Here is an 18,416-nt window from a genome sequence, read left to right as displayed (position 1 = left end):
CGAAAACTGAGATTTTAAGATTATACTGTAGAAAGGCAGTTATTAGTCGACTCAGTAAAATGGAAGGAAAGGTAGGATGTTCTAAAGGAAAGAAATGTCCAGGAAGGATGGGAGATTTTGCTAAATTAAATTCTCACTGCACAATCAGTAACAATCCCGAAAAGAAGGAAGAATGGAAAGCATTTATGGAGTCCAGGATGTCTGAATACTGAACTTAAAAGCTTGCTAAAAAGGAACAAAGAAATGATTATCAAATGGAAAGAATGGTTCATATCTAAAGAAGAATATAATGCTGTCTGCAGGGAAAGCTGGGCTAGCGTTAGAAGAGCTAAAGCCAGTAATGAAGTGAGGCTTGCAAGAGAGACCAAAAGCAATACGAAAGGATTTTGGAAGTAAGTCAAAAGTTAAAGAAAAGCCAAAGATGCTATAGGATTTTTAAAGGATGAAAAGGGTAAAGTGGTCAATAATGATGTTGAGAAGACTGAACTTTTAAATTCCTATTTTTCCTCTGTGTTCTCTAAGAAAGCAAATGTAACATCAAGTGATCTTTACTGTGCTGTAGAAGAAAAGGAACATGTGAGCAAGTCATACGTATGAATACTGCATATGAGTGGTTATGTTGGCTTTAGGCATCAGAATTAATTATATAATTTACCATCTATGTTACATCCATGTCAGTTCAATCAATGATCAACCATTCTCAAAATTTGCCAAAATCAATCTTGGTCAAATGAAGTCTAACTGATAGCTCATATCCCTGCTGCCTTTTATGGTTATAAATACAGGATGAGCAGAGTGATTAGTAGTGTTGAGTATTCCGATACTGAAATATCGGGTATCGGCCGATATTCGCGGTATCGGAATTCCGATACTTAATTCCAATACTTTTACAATATCGAATACCGGAATCGTAAGTTCCCATAATGCCTGCGCTCTGCAGGGTCTCTGAAGGATGACAAGCTGGATGGCAGCGCTCAGTTGCGATCCAGCCTGTTATCAGAATGCCATCCCAGCATGATAGAATTCTCCTGATTGTTTAAAAGCCAACGGGCGGTAAAAAGCCGCCGGCTTTTAAACAATCACACAGCCCCATACTGCTTCCCCGCAGCCTCCCACCCCGATCCTACACTCCCCTCGCCACCTCCCATCCTGATCGTAAGTTAGTACCGGGCAAGGAGCGCAGCACCAAGGAGCGGGGAGCGAAGGACCCGGGCGGGGAAGCCGACAGTGAAAAGACTTCACCGCCAGCTTTCCCGTTCTGTGCTGCGCTTTCCCGCCGGTTATTTCAAATGAACAGCTGAGGTATCAGGTGATGCCGATCAGCTGTTCATTTGAAGTAGCCGCGGTGCCCTCAGAGGGTTCATGTGAGTTCATGCTTGACTGCATTGCATGAACTCACATGAACTTTCCCACGGCCGCACAGGTCAGCCTCACCTCCCAGACCATCAGCCCGTCATGATTGGTATGTGCGGTTCTCTGTGCGATGTGTGCGGGTGTGTGCGGTGTCTGTGCGATGTCTGCGAGTGTGTGCGATGTCTGCGGGGGTGTGCGGTGTCTGTGCGATGTCTGCGAGTGTGTGCGATGTCTGTGCGATGTGTGCGGGTGTGCACGGTGTCTGTGCGATGTCTGGGGGTGTGTGCGGGTGTGTGCGGTGTCTGTGCGATGTCTGTGGGTGTGTGCGTGCAGGCAGACATAGGCCGATGTGACACTACTACTCCCATCGGCCTATGTCTGTCCCCCGTCCACTCGTGCCAGCAGGATCAGCTCGATGGGAGCAGTAGTTCCCATCAGCCTGATCCTGCTATTTAAATTGCCCTACTGTGTCCCCAATAAATTTTAAATACATGTCATTGGTGGCCAGTGGTTACCTACAATAAATTAGTTCATACATTACCTGTCCCCGCCGATCGCCTCCTAAAATAAAGCAAAAAATAAAAAACTACACCTATACTCACCTAGACACCTAATTCCCCTAAGCCATCGATCTCCTGTAATAAAATATAAAATAATAAACCACAACCTTATCCTTACCCCTCCGTAGTAGTCCACGAGTGTCCCACGATGATCTCCAGTTTAGAGCAGCCACATAGAATGTGACCGCTCTGAACCGCTGCCACCGCTAGAATGATAGGGCTGTTAAGCAGCCCCGTCATTCCATAACCGGGTTCGCCGGAGTTCAGGCAGCGCTGCTCCGGTTAGCTCCTTTACGGCCCTGCTGTTCCGTGAGAAATTCCCACGGTAGAGCAGTGCCGTAAAGGAGGTCTCCGGAGCTGCGCTGACTGAATGCACTCCGGTGACCTCAGTCAGTGGCTCCCGCTGCCGGAAGCGGACGTGTTCCCGGCAGCGTGAGCTTACAGCAGCCATGCACAGCTGTCACCATCTCCAGATGTGACAGCTGTGCATGGGAGATCAGCGCAGGAACGTGGACAGGTAACTATTTTTTTTTAGTAAACTAAGAAATAAATAAAATGGTGTGTTTTATTTCAAATAACTTATTTTTTTCTGGGTGTAGTGTGTTTTTTCTTTTTAACACTTTGTAGGTTAGTAATGGGGGTGTCTTATAGACGCCCATCATTACTAACCTGGGCTTCATGGCAGCTGGCGCTGACATGAACCCCAACCCTATTACCCCCTGCCACCGCACCAGTGCAGCGTGGAAGAGCAAGGCTAAGTGCCAGAATTGGCGCATCCTATGGATGCGCCATTTCTGGGGCGGCTGACGGCTGGTGTTTCTAGCCTGGGAGGGGGACAATATTCATGGCATCCTTCCTGGGCTATTAATGTCAGCCCCCAGCTGTCTGCCTAGCCTTTGCTAGCTCTTAAAATAGGGGGTACCCCACGTCATTTTTTGGGGGGGTCCCCCATTTTAATAGCTAGTAAAGGCTAGGAATTCAGCTGGGGGCTGATATTAGTAGTCTGGGAAGCTCCGTGGATATTACCCCCTTCCCAGGCTTCAAACATCTGTCCCAGCTGTCTGCTTAACCTCCGCTAGAGACTAAAATTATGGGGGATCCCACGCCAATTTTTTTAAATTAAATCCTTTATTTTAACACTAAATGACATTTGAGGAGTTAATAAAGATGCCGTCCCTAAATTATTATTTATTTTTTAATTAATTTTTCTCAAAAATTTTTTCGTGGGCTTTGCCATATTTTTGTATGCCCGCCAGGTACAGCATCCAGCTTCTATGAACGTGCCATTTTCCGGGGTGGCTGCGGACTGCAATTTGCAGCGGCGGGGGGGCAGAAAGCTTGGGCCTTCCTGCGCTGCAGATTCCATCCCCCAGCTGCCTAGTTGTACCTGGCTGGACACAAAAATAGGGAGAAGCCCCACGTCAATTTTTTTTTTAATTATTTCAGGAAATTCATGAAATAATTAAAAAAAAATTGATGTGGGGCTTCGCCCTATATTTGTGTCCAGCCAGGTACAGCAGGCAGGAACGGGCTGCGCCCAACCTCCAGCTGCCTATTTGTACCTGGCTGGACACAACAATATAGGGAAGCCCTTTTTAAAAAAAATTATTTCATGAAATAATTAAAAAAAAATTGACGTGGGGCTTCGCACTATATTTGTGTCCAGCCGGGTACAGCAGGCAGGAACGGGCTGCCCCCAACCACCAGCTGCCTATTTGTACCTGGCTGGACACAACAATATAGGGAAGCCCTTTTTTTCTTAATTATTTCATGAATTTCAAGAAATAATTTAAAAAAAAAATACGTGGAGCTTCGCCCTATTTTTGTGTCCAGCCAGGTACAACTAGGCAGCTGGGGGCTGGAATCTGCAGCGCAGGGAGGCCCAAGCTTTCTGGGCCCCACCCGCTGCAAATTGCAGTCCGCAGCCACCCCGGAAAATGGCGCATTCATAGAAGCGCCATCTTCTGGCGCTGTACCCAACTAATCCAGGGACCTGGTGCGGTGGCTCACTGGGTAATAAAGGGGTTAAGGCCAGCTTGGCATTATCAGCTGGCCCTAAGCCCGAAATTCATAGGGTCACGCCAATATTAGACATGACCACCATGAATTTCTAGTAAAGTATTTAAAAAATACACAACACCCAGAATAAAGTCCTTTAATTGAAATAAAGACACAATTCTTTATTGTTCTAAATTAAACCATACTTAACATCACTCCCATTCCAGCTGAAGCCAACCATCTCCTGCAATAAAAGAAAAATAATAAAGCAACCTTACCTTTACATGGTTCCCACGACAGCTTCAGCTCTGCTACATCGAGATGACAGGCTGGTCCACAGCAGAACGCTGCCATCCAGCCTGTCATACCGCAGACACTGAGAAGCGCAGGCATGCTTGCGCTCCTCAGTGTCTCTCTGTGACGGCATAAAGATGAGCCGAGGTCATGTCCAATGAACTCGGCTCACCTCATGCACATCACTGACAGCGTGAGAAAATTCTCCTGCACTCAGCGCTTCAGCGTGAGAATTCTCTCACGCTGTCAGTGACGTACATGAGGTGAGCTGAGATCATTGGACATGAACTCACCTCATGTACGTCACTGACAGCGTGGGAAAATTCTCACGCTGAAGCGCTGAGTGCAGGAGAATTTTCCCACGCTGTCAGTGACGTGCATGAGGTGAGCCGAGTTCATTGGACATGACCTCGGCTCATCTTTAAGCCATCACAGCGAGACACTGAGGAGCGCAAGCATGCCTGCGCTTCTCAGTGTCTGCGGGATGACAGGCTGGATGGCAGCGTTCTGCTGCGGTCCAGCCTGTCATCTCGATGTAGCAGAGCTGAAGCTGTCGTGGGAACCATGGAAAGGTAAGGATGAGGTTGCTTTATTATTTTTCTTTTATTGCAGGAGATCGTTGGCTTCAGCTGGAATGGGCGAGACGGTAAGTATGGTTTAATTTAGAACAATAAAAAATTGTGTCTTTATTTCAATTAAAGGACTTTATTCTGGGTGTTTGTGTTTTTCTTTAACTTTGACTATGGGGCTATTGATGGGGGTGTCTTATAGATGCCTCTCCATTACTAACCTGGGCTTGATGTCAGCTGGCATTATAAGCTGACATCAACCCCAACCCTATTACCCCACTGCCACCGCTACAGGGCAGTGGGAAGAGCGAGGCTAAGTGCCAGAATTGGCGCATCCTATGGATGCGCCATTTCTGGGGCTGCTGACGGCTGGTGTTTCTAGCCTGGGAGGGGACCAATATTCATGGCTCCCTTCCTGGGCTATTAATATCAGCCCCCAGCTGTGTGCCTAGCCTTTGCTAGCTATTAAATTAAGGGGGACCCCACGTCATTTTTTGGGGGGGGTCCCCCATTTTAATAGCTAGTAAAGGCTAGGTATTCAGCTGGGGGCTGATATTAGTAGCCTGGGAAGCTCCGTGGGTATTACCCCATTCACAGGCTACAAACATCTGCCCCAGCAGTCTGCTTAACCTCCGGTAGAGACTAAAATTAAGGGGAACCCCACGCCAATTTTTTTTTAAATAAATCCTTTATTTTAACACTAAATGACATGTACAGTAATCAACACTGTCACTGTACTTCATATATATGTGACTGACATGTTTCTATCTATCTAATGTATGTGTGATGCTCTATTCCTTCTATTCTAAATTGTCGCTTACAGATGCTGAATTGCCGGCCGGCTTTTTTAAAGAGACGGTGCATGAAAACACTATTATTTTTTTAAATAAATCCTTTACACTAAATGACAAGTACAGTAACCAACACTGTCACTGTACTTCATATATATGTGACTGACATGTTTCTATCTATCTAATCTATGTGTGAAGCTCTATTCTGTCTGTTATAAATTGTCGGGTACAGATGCTGAATTGCCGGCCGGCTTTTTTAAAGAGATGGTGAATGAAAACACTATTATTTTTTTTAAATAAATCCTTTACACTAAATGACAAGTACAGTAAGCAACACTGTCACTGTACTTCATATATATGTGACTGACATGTTTCTATCTATCTAATCTATGTGTGATGCTCTATTCCTTCTTGTCTAAATTGTCGGGTACCGGTGTATGCCGCTGATGAATTGCCGGCTTTTCGCGTAATACATTCTACATTATTCTTAGTTGTTTTACTTCATGTAGAATTAACCTACAAGGAAAGAAAGGGTTTATTTTCATTCCGATATTTGTGTCCCATTGACTTGCATTGGTTTCCGGTATCGGAATCGGCGATATCCGATACTTTTTGGGTATCGGTCCGATCCAATCCGATACGATATTTCCTGATATCGGAAGGTATCGCTCAACACTAGTGATTAGCAAACATAAACAGAGCCATGCTGCTTCTACTGCTTTCCATTAAGTCACACTAGTGATGGATTCACAGCTACACTGCTCTGCACTGCTGTATAATGTCTTCCTTGCTGCTTCTTCTGATTATCTGTTACGTACAGGCAGGGGTGTAGGAATCCTTCATGTTTGAGTGTCCTGTATATGGGAGATCATAGCAAGTAATCTATACAACCTAATTCAGTGATATCTAAAAATTAGCGGATGAGCCAACATAGGAAAGATTAGTTAAATATATGGATACAAGTCATATGTTTTGTAAAATGGTGCCCCAGAGTCAATGTACAAACAAATCTCTGATAATTATGTTGCTGTTGCATAATAACCTTTGTCTTTTGGTCTTATTGGATAAAAAACATTTTCTGCCACTTACATCAAAAGCAAACTTCTGACATAAATAACTTTAAACATCTGAAAAAGGTAGCATGGCTGAGCGCTAAAAGGCGCTGGATTTAGGCTCCAGTCTCTCTGGAGGCGTGGGTTCAAATCCCACCGCTGCCATTGTTTATTTGGATCTAATTTTTACCAAAAATTAAGAAACGGTTGAGGAAGTAAAGGGGTTTGAGAACTTAGGAGGCAGCGATCATGCTATCCTATACTTTTGAACTACAAAAGGAGGAAAACCTGCGAAAACTGAGATTTTAAGATTGAACTGTAGAAAGGCAGTTTTTAATGCACTCAGTAAAAAGGAAGGAAAGGTAGGATCTTCTAAAGGAAAGAAATGTCCAGGAAGGATGGGAGATTTTGCTAAATTAAATTCTCACTGCACAATCAGTAACAATCCCGAAAAGAAGGAAAAATGGAAATCATTTATGGAGACCAGGATGGCTGAATACTGAACTTAAATGCTTGCTAAAAAAGAACAAAGAAATGAATATCAAATGGAAAGAAGGGTTCATATCTAAAGAAGAATATAATGTTGTCTGCAGGGAAAGCTGGGCTAGTGTTTGAAGAACTAAAGCCAGTAATGAAGTGAGGCTTGAAAGAGAGACCAAAAGCAATAAGAAAGGATTTTGGAAGTAAGTCAAAATTTAAAGAAAATCCAAAGATGCTATAGGATTTTTACAGGATGAAGAGGGTAAAGTGGTCAATAATGATGTTGAGAAGACTGAACTTTTAAATTCCAATTTTGCTTCTGTGTTCTCTAAGAAAGCAAATGTAACATCAAGTGATCTTCACTGTGCTGTAGAAGAAAAGGAACATGTGAACAAGTCATACGTATGAATACTGCACATGAGGGGTCATTTTGGCATTAGGCATCAGAATAAATTACATCATTTAAAATCTATGTTACCTCCATGTCAGATCAATCTATGATCAACCATTCTCAAAATTTGCCAAAATCAATCTTGGTCAAAAGAAGTCTAACTGCTAGCTCATATCTCTACTGCCTTTTAAGGGTTATCAATACAGGATGAGCAGAGTGATTAGCAAACATAAACAGAGCCATGCTGCTTCTGCTGCTTTCCAGTAGGTCACCCTAGTGATGAACTCATAGCTACATTGCTCTGCACTGCTGTATAATGTCTTCCTTGCTGCTGCTTCTGATTATCTGTTACGTACAGGCAGTGGTGTAGGAATCCTTCATGTTTGAGTGTCCTGTATATGGGAGATCATAGCAAGTAATCTATACCACCTAATTCAGTGATATCTAAAAATTAGCGGATGAGCCAACAGAGGAAAGAATAGTTAAATATCTGGATACAAGTCATATGTTTTGTAAAGTGGTGCCCCAGAGTCAATGTACAAACAAATCCCTGATAACTACGTTGCTCATGCATAATAACATTTGTATTTTAGTCTAATTAGTTATACAATGTTTTCAGCAAATTATATCATTAGCAAATTTCTGATTTAAGTAAGTTTGAACATCCGTATGAGGTAGCGTGGCCGAGCGGTCTAAGGCGCTGGATTAAGGCTCCAGTCTCTCTGGAGGCGTGGGTTCAAATCACTCCGCTGCCATTATTTATTTGGATCTAATTTTTACCAAAAATTAGGAAACGGTTGAGGAAGTAAAGGGGGTTGAGAATTTAGGAGGCAGCGGAAATTATATCCCATACTTTTGAACTACAAAAGGTGGAAAACCTGCGAAAACTGAGATTTTAAGATTGGACTATAGAAAGGCAGTTTTTAGTGGACTCAGTAAAAAGGAAGGAAAGGTGGGATGTTCTAAAGGAAAGAAATGTCCAGGAAGGATGGGAGATTTTGCTAAATTTAATTCTCACTGCACAATCAGTAACAATCCCGAAAAGAAGGAAGAATGGAAAGCATTTATGGAGACCAGGATGGCTGAATACTGAACTTAAAAGCTTGCTAAAAAGGAACAAAGAAATGAATATCAAATGGAAAGATAGTTCATATCTAAAGAAGAATATAATGCTGTCTGCAGGGAAAGCTGGGCTAGCGTCAGAAGAGCTAAAGCCAGTAATGAATTGAGGCTTGCAAGAGAGACCAAAAGCAAAAAGAAAGGATTTTGGAAGTAAGTCAAAAGTTAAATAAAAGCCAAAGATGCTATAGGATTTTTAAAAGATGAAAAGGGTAAAGTGGTCAATAATGATGTTGAGAAGACTGAACATTTAAATTCCTATTTGGCTTCTGTGTTCTCTAAGAAAGCAAATGTAACATCAAGTGATCTTCACTGTGCTGTAGAAGAAAAGGAACATGTGAGCAAGTCATACGTATGAATACTGCATATGAGTGGTCATGTTGGTTTTAGGCATCAGAATTAATTACATAATTTACCATCTATGTTACATCCATGTCAGATCAATCAATGATCAACTATTCTCAAAATTTGCCAAAATCAATCTTGGTCAAAAGAAGTCTAACTGCTAGCTCATATCCCTGCTGCCTTTTTAGGGTTATCAATACAGGATGAGCAGAGTGATTAGCAAACATAAACAGAGCCATGCTGCTTCTGCTGCTATCCAGTAAGTCAACCTATTGATGAACTCATAGCTACACTGCTCTCCACTGCTGTATAATGTCTTCCTTGCTGCTGCTTCTGATTATCTGTTACGTACAGGCAGGGGTGTAGAAATCCTTCATGTTTGAGTGTCCTGTATATGGGAAATCATAGCAAGTAATCTATAGAACCTAATTCAGTGACATTTAAAAATTAGCAAATGAGCCAACAGAGGAAAGATTAGTTAAATATCTGGATACAAGTCATATGTTTTGAAAAATGGTGCCCCATAGTCAATCTACAAACAAATCCCTGATAACTACTTTGCTCTTGCATAATAACATTTGTCTTTTTGTCTTATTGGATATAAAATATTTTCTGCCACTTACAACAAAAGCAAAATTCTGATATAAATAGCTTTAAACATCTTTAAGACGTAGCATGGCCGAGCAGTCTAAGTTGCTGGATTTAGGCTCCAGTCTCTCAGGAGGTGTGGATTCAATCCCAGCGCTGCCATTATTTATTTGGATCTAATTTTTACCAAAAATTAGGAAATGGTTGAGGACGTAAAGGGGATTGAGAAATTAGGAGGCAGCGATCATGCCATCCTATTTTGAACTACAAAAGGAGGAAAACCTGTGAAAACTGAGATTTTCAGATTGGACTGTAGAAAGGCAGTTTTTAATGGACTCAGTAAAAAGGAAGGAAAGGTAGGATGTTCTAAAGAATAGAAATGTCCAGGAAGGATGGGAGATTTTGCTAAATTAAATTCTCACTGCATAATCAGTAACAATCTCGAAAAGAAGGAAGAAAGGAAAGCATTTATGGAGACCAGGATGGCTGAATACTTGTTACAAGTCTCCTGTTAGGTTTTTTTCAGTTTGCTGGTTACATGACCATTTTTGCCTATTTAATCCGGCTCCGCCCTCCTGGCATTGCTGGACTTCATTGTATTTACTACTGTTGAGCTAGCTTGGTGCTCTGTTGCCGTTCTCTGTTAGTTTTGCTAGGTCTTCTGACCTCTATGCTTTTTGTTGTGTGTTTGTCTTTGACTGCTACTATTTCTGCTTGGGGGTGTCCAACTTATCCCAGTCCCTAGTTCTTGTAGGGATCTCTCCCTCACATCTATAGGTCTTCGTACAGACTAGCCGAGGACTTTAGCGGGTCTGATCGCAGGATCAGGTTCCCCGTTACATCGTAGGGATCTAGTTTAGTTCTATTGTAGGGACAGATCTCCTGTCTTTCCTTAGTCTCTGTAGCAGATCATAACAGTAATCCAGCCATAAAAGAAAAAAAAATAAATTCTCTAAGGAAAGACCTCCAGTTTTCCATAATGGTCTCGGTGTAATATTTGGCTCAACGCTTGCAGGGACTCTCTCTGGAGGTGGCCAAGCTCCAACAACACGTGAGTAGCTGTTCTGGAGCGCATTTTGTGGAACCAAAGGTAAGTCTGCCTAATCTATTTTTTGGCGAACAACAAGATTTTTTTTCTTTTAAAAATGCTTGTCTATTATATTTTCGTTTGAGACCCGGATCCTCTGGTGATGAATCACAGCGCATAGGGTTCATAATGTCACTTTTGCGCAAAGATCCTCAGGGATGGGCCTTCTCTCTCCAACCTAGTGATCCGTGCTTTAGATCAGTGGATAGTTTTTTTTCTGCTTTGGGTTTGTTGTACGATGATCCTGATCGTGTCTCATCTGCTGAGTCTGAATTAAGACGTTTGAGGCAGGGATCAGGTAATGTGGAAAAATATTGTTCTCACTTCCGTCGGTGGTCTGCCCAGGTGGGGTGGAACGATTCAGCTTTGAAAAGCTTATTTCTTGCAGGGCTAGGTGAAAGGGTTAAGGATTTACTAATTGCTTATCCCACACCTGGAAACTTGCAGGAGGCAATGCAATTAGCTATACGGGTGGACAGGAGACTGCGTGCAAGGGTTAATGAGAGCAAATCCTCTGCTATGTCAGCTCCGAGTCCTGAGAGGGTCTGTGCTGACAATGGAGAGCCGATGGAGATTGGGGCGATGGCACCCCGCTCTCAGGAAAAAGACCGCAGGCTTTCTAAAGGCTTGTGCTTCTATTGCAGAAATTCTGGTCATTTTATTAAGAGCTGTGTGCTTCGTATGAAGAAAGAAAAAAAAATGGTCAGTCATGCCCGTATTGCCTGTTTAAATTCTAAGGGAGTATTCCTATCTGCCACTACTGCTGCTCAGGATGAATTAATTGAATTTTGGGTATTTGTGGATTGTGGTTCTACTCTGAATGTGATTGATGGGGGATTCTTGGAAAAACTTAGATTAGAACCTAAAACTTTGTCATCCCCTATTGCTGTGGTTTCTGTCGATGGCTCTCCCTTGAAGAGTGTTACTCACAAGGTCTGTGAATTTCCCCTCACTATTAATGGTATTCATCAAGAGAATTTGGATTTGGTGGTATTGGATAATTTGCCTTCTCCAGTAATATTGGGGTTACCCTGGTTAAAATTGCACAATCCTGTACTGGATTGGTCTACCAATGAAATTAAGTCCTGGAGCCCTAAGTGTTATGACAAGTGTTGTAACGGGCGCATTGCTGCTGTGGATAGAGGGGAATTGCCTGTACCTATTCAGGATTTTTGGAGAGTTTTTTCTGAGGAGGAGTCGCAGGTTTTGCCTCCCCATAGAGACTATGATTGTACCATTGAACTTGTCCCTGGAGCGACTCTTCCTAAGAGTCGTTTATTTAATCTTACTATTCCTGAGAGAAAGGCTTTGGAGGAATACATACAGACAAGCTTGGCCACCGGTCCCTTTAGGTCTTCCAAGTCTCCTGTGGCTGTTGGATTTTTTTTTGTAAAAAAAAAAGATGGCGGTTTACGTCCTTGTCTGGACTTTCGTGAGATTAATAAAATTACTGTACGCAATCCTTACCCACTGCCATTGATTCCTGATTTATTTAACCAGTTAGTGGGGGCCAAGTGGTTCTCTAAAACTGATCTCCGGGGGGCATACAATTTGTTGCGCATGAAGGAGGGTGATGAATTGAAGACTGCTTTTAACACTCCTGTGGGTCATTTTGAGAATCTGGTTATGCCTTTTGGTCTCACCAATGCTCCAGCATTTTTTCAGAATCCTATTAATGATATCCTTAGACCTTTAATCGGTAAAAATGTGGTTGTGTATTTGGATGACATTTTGATTTATTCGCCGGATCTGGAGTCTCATTGGCAGAGCGTACGTGAGGTATTACAGTTATTAATGCACAATTCGCTTTTTGCTAAGCTGGAGAAATGTGAGTTCGCTGTACAGAGAATTAGTTTTTTGGGCTACATTATCTCCAGTGAAGGTTTTGAGATGGACCCGGTTAAAGTTCAAGCTGTGCAGGAATGGCCTAGGCCTATTGGTTTGAAATCGATACAGAGGTTTTTGGGTTTCGCCAATTATTGCAGAAAATTCATAAAAAAAATTTCTATTATTGTCAAACCACTGACCGATCTCACCAGGAATGGTGCTAATGCGGTTCAGTGGACTTCTGAGGCCATTGAAGCTTTTATGTTTCTAAAGGAGAGGTTCCGCTCTGTTCCCATCCTTATGCAGCCTGATGTGACTAAGCCGTTTTTGGTTGAGGTTGATGCTTCTTCGGTGGGGGTTGGTGAGGTGTTGTCTCAGGAAAACAAGGATGGAGTACATCCCTGTGCCTTTTTTTCAAAAAAATTTTCTGAGACTGAACTTAATTACGATATTGGTAATTGGGAATTGCTGGCGATTAAACTCGCATTTGAACACTGGCGTCACCTCTTGGAAGGTGCTGAATTTCCCATTCAGGTTTTCACTGATCATAAAAATCTGATCTATCTTGATGCTGCCAAGCGCTTGAATGCCCGTCAGGCTAGGTGGGCACTTTTTTTCTTGCGGTTTAATTTTTCCGTTACTTACATCCCGGGTACCAAGAATGTTAAAGCGGATGCTTTGTCTCGCAGTTTTTCTCCCATGGTCGGTGTTGAGGAGGAAGAGGAGACCATTTTACAAGAAGGTGTTGTGATTGCTGCTTTGGACTCCGTTTTGGAGGATGAGATTCTTAAAGCACAGGAGAATGCCCCATCTAACACTCACCATGGGAGGTTGTTTGTGCCTAGGACCTTTAGGAGAGATTTGTTTGTTGAGTGTCATGAGTCTCGGTTGGCAGGTCATCCAGGAATTTCTGAGACCAAGAGACTTGTGGGTCGCAGTTTTTGGTGGCCTGGATGGCAGAAGGAAGTCATTAAGTGGGTGCGCCAATGTACTGTGTGTGCAAGATCCAAGTTTTCGCATGCTCCTGCTGCAGGGTTGCTTTGCCCTCTGGAGGTTCCTAGTGCACCTTGGACACATCTGGCTATGGACTTTATTACTGACCTTCCTCCCTCTGAAGGTTTCACGGTCATCTGGGTGGTCGTGGACCATTTTAGCAAGATGTGTCACTTGGTTCCCTTCATCAAACTGCCTTGCGCTAAGACACTCGCTAAGGCCTTTGTCAAGGAAATTGTCAGACTACATGGTGTTCCTACTGACATTGTTTCTGATAGGGGACCTCAGTTCGTGGCTCGTTTTTGGCGTGCCCTTTGTGACAGGTTGGGAGTTCATTTGTCGTTTTCATCCGGATATCATCCTGAGTCTAATGGCCAGACAGAAAGGAAGAACCAGGATGTTGAGCAGTTCTTGCGTTGTTTTGTGGCAGACAATCAAGAGGGATTGTCTGAGTTTCTGCCACTTGCTGAATTTGCTCTTAACAACCATACATCCTCTTCTGCTGGGTGTTCGCCTTTTTTTTGTTGTTCTGGGAGACATCCGTCTTTTGGGTCATTCTCCAAATTGGTTTCGACTGTGCCTGAGGAGGAGAGTTTTTCCGGTGATTTGGAGAGAGTTTGGAGGGATGTGCGTGGTAATCTTCAGGAGGCTAACAAAAAATCTAAGAGGTACTTTGATAGGAAACGGCAAGAGGTTTTGTTTGCTGTTGGTGACATGGTTTGGTTGTCCTCTAAGAATCTGCGATTGAGGATTCCTTCTAAAAAATTGGGTCCCAAGTTCGTAGGGCCCTATAAGGTGCTTCAGATAGTTAACCAATCTGCTGTTAGGCTGGAGATTCCTACGTCCTGGAGGATTAATCCGGTGTTTCATGTTTCTCTGTTGAAAAAAGCTGATGTGTCGGATGGTGACGCCTCTGCCACTGTTCCTCCGATGGTGGAGGACGGGGAATATGAAATTTCCCGCATCCTAAACTCTAGACGATATAGAGGGAGTTTGCAGTATCTCGTCGCTTGGAAGGGTTTCGGACCTGAGGATAACTCATGGGTGAGGGCGGATGATGTTTCTGCTTCCAGACTTGTCAGAGCATTTCACAGGAGGTTTCCTGGTAAGTCTGGGCCTAGGGGATCCGGAGGATGCTCTTAGAAGAGGGGGTACTGTTACAACTCTACTGTTAGTTTTTTTTTAGTTTGCTGGTCACATGACCATTTTTGCCTTTTTAATCCGGCTCCGCCCTCCTGGCATTGCTGGACTTCATTGTATTTACTACTGTTGAGCTAGCTTGGTGCTCTGTTGCCGTTCTCTGTTAGTTTTGCTAGGTATTCTGACCATTATGCTTTTTGTTGTGTGTTTCTCTTTGACTGCTACTATTTCTGCTAGGGGTGTCCAACTTATCCCAGTCCCTAGTTCTTGTAGGGATCCCTCCCACACATCTATAGGTCTTCGTACAGACTAGCCGAGGACTTTAGCGGGTCTGATCGCAGGATCAGGTTCCCCGTTACATCGTAGGGATCTAGTTTACTTCTATTGTAGGGACAGATCTCCTGTCTTTCCTTAGTCTCTGTAGCAGATCATAACAATACTGAACTTAAAAGCTTGCTAAAAAGGAACAAAGAAATGATTATCAAATGGAAAGAAGGGTTCATATCTAAAGAAGAATATAATGCTGTCTGCAGGGAAAGCTGGGCTAGCGTTAGAAGAGCTAAATCCAGTAATGAAGTGAGGCTTGCAAGAGAGACCAAAAGCAATAAGAAAGGATTTTGGAAGTAAGTCAAAAGTTAAAGAAAAGCCAAAGATGCTATAGGATTTTTAAAAGATGAAAAGGGTAAAGTAGTCAATAATGATGTTGAGAATGCTGAACTTTTAAATTCCTATTTGGCTTCTGTGTTCTCTAAGAAAGCAAATCTAATATCAAGTGATCTTCACTGTGCTGTAGAAGAAAAGGAACATGTGAACAAGTCATACGTACGAATACTGCATATGAGTGGTCATGTTGGCTTTAGGCATCAGAATTAATTACATAATTTACCATCTATGTTACATCCATGTCAGTTCAATCAATGATCAACCATTCTCAAAATTTGCCAAAATCAATCTTGGTCAAAAAAAGTCTAAATTCTAGCTCATTTCCCTGATGCCTTTTTAGGGTTATCAATACAGGATGAGCAGAGTGATTAGCAAACATAAACAGAGTCATGCTGCTTCTGCTGCTTTCCAGTAAGTCACCCTAGTGATGGATTCATAGCTACACTGCTCTGCACTGCTGTATATTGTATTCCTTGCTGCTGCTTCTGATTATCTGTTACGTACAGGCAGGGGTGTAGGAATCCTTCATGTTTGAGTGTCCTGTATATGGTAGATCATAGCAAGTAATCTATACCACCTAATTCAGTGATATCGAAAAATTAGCAGATGAGCCAACAGAGGAAAGATTAGTTAAATATCTGGATACAAGTCATATGTTTTGTAAAATGGTGCCACAGAGTCAATGTACAAACAAATCCCTGATAACTACGTAGCTCATGCATAATAACATTTGTATTTTTGTATAATTAGATATACAATGTTTTCTGCAACTTATATCATTAGCAAATTTCTGATTTAAATAAGATTGAGAATACGTGTGAGGTAGCGTGGCCGAGCAGTCTAAGGCGCTGGATTTAGGCTCCAGTCTCTCTGGAGGTGTGGGATCAAATCCCAGCACTGCCATTATTTATTTGGATCTAATTTTTACCAAAAATTAGGAAACGGTTGAGGAAGTAAAGGGGATTGAGAAATTAGGAGGCAGAGATCATGCAATCCTATAATTTTGAACTACAAAAGGAGGAAAACCTGCGAAAACTGAGATTTTAAGATTGGACTGTAGAAAGGCAGTATTTAATGGACTCAGTAAATAGGAAGGAAAGGCAGGATTTTCTAAAGGATAGAAATGTCCAGGAAGGAAGGGAGATTTTGCTAAATTAAATTTTCACTGCACAATCAGTAACAATCTCGAAAAGAAGTAAGAAAGGAAAGCATTTATGGAGACCAGGATGGCTGAATACTGAACTTAAAAGCTTGCTAAAAAGGAAGAAAGAAATGAATATCAAATGGAAAGAAGGGTTCATATCTAAAGAAGAATATAATGCTGTCTGCAGGGAAAGCTGGGCTAGCGTTGGAAGAGCTAAAGCCAGTAATGAATTGAGGCTTGCAGGAGAGACCAAAAGCAATAAGAAAGGATTTTGGATGTAAGTCAAAAGTTAAAGAAAAACCAAAGATGCTATAGGATTTTTAAAGGATGAAAAGGGTAAAGTGGTCAATATTGATGTTGAGAAGACTGAACTTTTAAATTCCTATTTGGCTTCTGTGTTCTCTAAGAAAGCAAATGTAAAATCAAGTGATCTTCACTGTGCTGTAGAAGAAAAGGAACATGTGAACAAGTCATACGTATGAATACTGCATATTAGTGGTCATGTTGTCTTTAGGCATCAGAATTAATTACATAATTTACCATCTATGTTACATCCATGTCCGTTCAATCAATGATCAACCATTCTCAAAATATTCCAAAATCAATCTTGGTCAAAAGAAGTCTAATTGCTAGCTCATATCCCTGCTGCCTTTTTAGGGATATCAATACAGGATGAGCAGAGTGATTAGCAAATATAAAAAGAGCCATGCTGCTTCTGCTGCATTCCAGTATGTCACCCTAGTGATGAACTCATAGCCACATTGCTCTGCACTGCTGTATAATGTCTTCCTTGCTGCTGCTTCTGATTATCTGTTACGTACAGGCAGGGGTATAGGAATCCTTCATGTTTGAGTGTCCTGTATGTGGGAGATCAAAGCAAGTAATCTATACCACCTAATTCAGTGATATCTAAAAATTAGCGGATGAGCCAACAGAGGATAGATTAGTTAAATATCTGGATACAAGTCATATGTTTTGTAAAATGGTGCCCCATAGTCAATGTGCAAACAAAGCCCTGATAACTACATTGCTCATGCATAATAACATTTGTATTTATGTCTAATTAGATATACAATGTTTTCTGCCAATTATATCATTAGCAAATTTCTGATTTAAATAAGATTGAACATCTGAATTAGGTAGCGTGGCCGAGCGGTCTAAGTCCCTGGATTAAGGCTCCAGTGTATCTCGATGCGTGGGTTCAAATCCCACCGCTGTGTTTATTTATTTGGATCCAATTTTTACCAAAAATTAGGAAACAGTTGAGGAAGTAAAGGGGATTGAGATTTTATGAGGCAGCGGTAATTCTATCCTATACTTTTGAACTACAAAAGGAGGAAAACATGCAAAAACTGAGATTTTAAGATTGGATTGTAGAAAGGCAGTTTTTAATGGACTCAGTAAAAAGGAAGGAAAGGTAGGATGTTCTAAAGGAAAGAAATGTCCAGGAAGGATGGGAGATTTTGCTAAATAAATTCTCACTGCACAATCAGTAACAATCCCGAAAAGAAGGAAGAATGGAAAGCATTTATGGAGACCAGGATGGCTGAATACTGAACTTAAAAGCTTGCTAAAAAGGAACAAAGAAATGAATATCAAATGGAAAGAAGAATATAATGCTGTCTGCAGGGAAAGCTGGGCTAGCGTTAGAAGATCTAAAGCCAGTAATGAATTGAGGCTTGCAAGAGAGACCAAAAGCAATAAGAAAGGATTTTGGAAGTAAGTCAAAAGTTAAAGAAAAGCCAAAGATGCTATAGGATTTTTAAAGGATGAAAAGGGTAAAGTGGTCAATAATGATGTTGAGAAGACTGAACTTTTAAATTCCTATTTGGCTTCTGTGTTCTCTAAGAAAGCAAATGTAAAATCAAGTGATCTTCACTGTGCTGTAGAAGAAAAGGAACATGTGAACAAGTCATACGTATGAATACTGCATATGAGTGGTCATGTTGGCTTTAGGCATCAGAATTAATTACATAATTTACCATCTATGTTATATCCATGTCAGTTCAATCAATGATCAAC

The 18,416-nt window shown here is 41.8% G+C and overlaps 2 non-coding genes across 2 annotated transcripts; both read left to right on the top strand.

Moving 5' to 3' along the window:
• The first annotated feature begins 6,700 nt into the window (after positions 1 to 6,700).
• TRNAL-UAG (transfer RNA leucine (anticodon UAG)) lies at positions 6,701 to 6,782 on the top strand. The gene has a single exon. It is a non-coding gene; the product is annotated as a tRNA-Leu (tRNA).
• A 1,379-nt stretch (positions 6,783 to 8,161) lies between these two features.
• Positions 8,162 to 8,243, top strand: TRNAL-AAG (transfer RNA leucine (anticodon AAG)). Its single transcript has one exon. It is a non-coding gene; the product is annotated as a tRNA-Leu (tRNA).
• Positions 8,244 to 18,416: the final 10,173 nt, after the last annotated feature.

This window comes from Phyllobates terribilis, unplaced genomic scaffold (assembly GCF_046119375.1).
Source record: "Phyllobates terribilis strain yellow unplaced genomic scaffold, ASM4611937v1 Scaffold_11__3_contigs__length_659146591, whole genome shotgun sequence".
In the NCBI taxonomy this organism is placed as follows: domain Eukaryota; kingdom Metazoa; phylum Chordata; class Amphibia; order Anura; family Dendrobatidae; genus Phyllobates; species Phyllobates terribilis.
Note: the sequence above shows the minus strand (reverse complement) of the source record. Positions and strands in the feature narration are given on the sequence as shown.